The sequence below is a fragment of the Cydia splendana genome, chromosome 26 (genome assembly GCF_910591565.1).
Source record: "Cydia splendana chromosome 26, ilCydSple1.2, whole genome shotgun sequence".
NCBI lineage: Eukaryota > Metazoa > Arthropoda > Insecta > Lepidoptera > Tortricidae > Cydia > Cydia splendana.
The window spans coordinates 7,183,809-7,186,490 of NC_085985.1; positions in this window are offsets into that span (position 1 = coordinate 7,183,809).

Here is a 2,682-nt window from a genome sequence, read left to right on the forward strand (position 1 = left end):
AACTAGAGTTGTGTGTGGTGTGTGTAGGGCGAGTATCGTGTGTTTGGGCTTGTTGCTCGGCGGGTGTGTGAGCGGGCACGTCCTGCACACTGCTGGCGGGGCTCGGCTCGCAGTGTGACGTCACGTCCTGCACACTGCTGGCGGGGCTCGGCTCGCGGTGTGACGTCACGTCCTGCACACTGCTGGCGGGACTCGGCTCGCGGTGTGACGTCACGTCCTGCACGCTGCTGGCGGGGCTCGGCTCGCGGTGTGACGTCACGTCCTGCACACTGCTGGCGGGGCTCGTCTCGCGGTGTGACGTCACGTCCTGCACGCTGCTGGCGGGGCTCGTCTCGCGGTGTGACGTCACGTCCTGCACGCTGCTGGCGGGGCTCGGCTCGCGGTGTGACGTCACGTCCTGCACACTGCTGGCGGGGCTCGGCTCGCGGTGTGACGTCACGTCCTGCACACTGCTGGCGGGGCTCGGCTCGCGGTGTGACGTCACGTCCTGCACACTGCTGGCGGGGCTCGGCTCGCGGTGTGACGTCACGTCCTGCACACTGCTGGCGGGGCTCGGCTCGCGGTGTGACGTCACGTCCTGCACACTGCTGGCGGGGCTCGTCTCGCGGTGTGACGTCACGTCCTGCACGCTGCTGGCGGGGCTCGTCTCGCGGTGTGACGTCACGTCCTGCACGCTGCTGGCGGGGCTCGGCTCGCGGTGTGACGTCACGTCCTGCACACTGCTGGCGGGGCTCGGCTCGCGGTGTGACGTCACGTCCTGCACACTGCTGGCGGGGCTCGGCTCGCGGTGTGACGTCACGGGACGCGGCTGGCTCGCGCGCGGGGAGTGGCGGAGGCGCTCGAGCCTCACGGAGCACGCCAGCGCGAGCTGCTGCCTACAGCGCAGGGACAGAGGCGCCGAGCTAACTCCGTACTCGCCGGCTGAAGACACTGAAACGACATATTCACATTAGTAGATGTATATAAGTCGACTATCTTTTATATTTAGTGGACTTGATAATAATAAGATTAGAAAAGTATACTCCAGGCCAGTCTTCACACGGCGGAACCGGGGACTCCTCGTCTGAACCTAAACACGTAAAGTGAACTCGTGTCGTTTTCGAGAGTTTTTAAATGAGATGAAAGTAGCCCATTATGTAATCTGTCTCGGCGCCAACTACGAGTTCGTAGCTTTTGGCGTCGAAACACTCGGACCGTGGGGTAGAGGAGCGCGCGGGCTCCTTAAGGAGCTTGGTAAGCGGTTAAGGGAGGCAACAGGGGACTCTCGCGCGGGCAGCTTTCTCGCGCAAAGGATTGCCATCGCTATACAGCGCGGGAATGCTGCCTGCGCGATGGGCACCTTGCCGAGGGGCCTAGGCTTAGAAAGTAGGTTTTAGGGATTTTTTTTGTTAGGTTTAGTTTTAGTTAATTTATTTTATAAGATACTTGTATTAAGTTTGTTAGAGTCTGGCTAGCCAAATTTTGTTGACAGATATTTCCTTGTTGTATCACCAAATGTCTATGATTTAAAAAAAGTTAAAAGTCTGTTGTCAATTTATGTCATTCATCCAAATGGTTCGCGGTTTATAAGGCGTTTATTTTAAATAATATTAATAATGACTATACCGAGTGAGGTCCGCAAACTATTATTTAAGCTCGTAAATAATTACGACAATGTGCGAAGTCGACGTGAAGCGTTGTATAACGAAAAACTGCAATGTTTACAAGTCGTAAACAATTTAGTAGGTTAGTGCTCTATTAATATTTTGATACATTAAGTACTAGTTCTAACATTTGCCTAAAACTTTGATTAAGTAGTACATGAATTTATTAATACCTGAATCTCATAAACAGGACAAGCGTGTAGAAAAACGGATAAACCAGAAGTTCTGGAAAATATCAATAAAATCGAAATATTGGAACTTAAACATATGAGTTTGTCGTTGACTGTACTATAAATAGTGGTAGAAATTATGTGACGACTTTGAGTGCTCGTCAACGTATATTTAACTTAATTCCTTAGGTACTTTACTTGTGCACAGAAAATCAAAAATATTTTCTAGTATCAAAACTATAATTCCTACTACACAAAGTGTGACCAGCCCTAGATTTTTTGAATTTCCCGCCAAAAATATGCGTAATATTTCAGTAGCCAGACTCTATATAATATTATGTAATTGTATTCTCATGTTTGTTATCATTTTCATTTTCCTTCCTCCTCAATTTAGGGCTTCCCCAGCTGCAAATATTAATAAATTATGAGAGCCAGGGTTCCATCTTCCAAGCCCCCCATCTCATAGTTAACCTTTTGAACGCCACAGACGGCAATTGACGTCAACGCAAAATTGTGACAACGACGCCAAAGGCGGCATTTGACGTCGATCGTTTTTTGATGAAATTCTACTAAAAAACACCCCACTTTTAGGTTGGCATTATTTATTCACAATATCGATATCTAAACACTAAAAGATACAATAAGTGCCAGTGCTTCAAATTTATCGTGAATAGTGCTCAAAATAAAAGGATTACACAAATAATTGGACCAAAAGTGAATCGCCGTTAACGATATACATACATATAACTACTTATAATCTTCATCAACTTCCGGCACCGTCAAGTGACAGCTGACAGTTGACAAGTGACAGTAGCTGCCAAACTACCATGATGGATGAGCAATCAACTTCATTATGGAATAAAATGCTA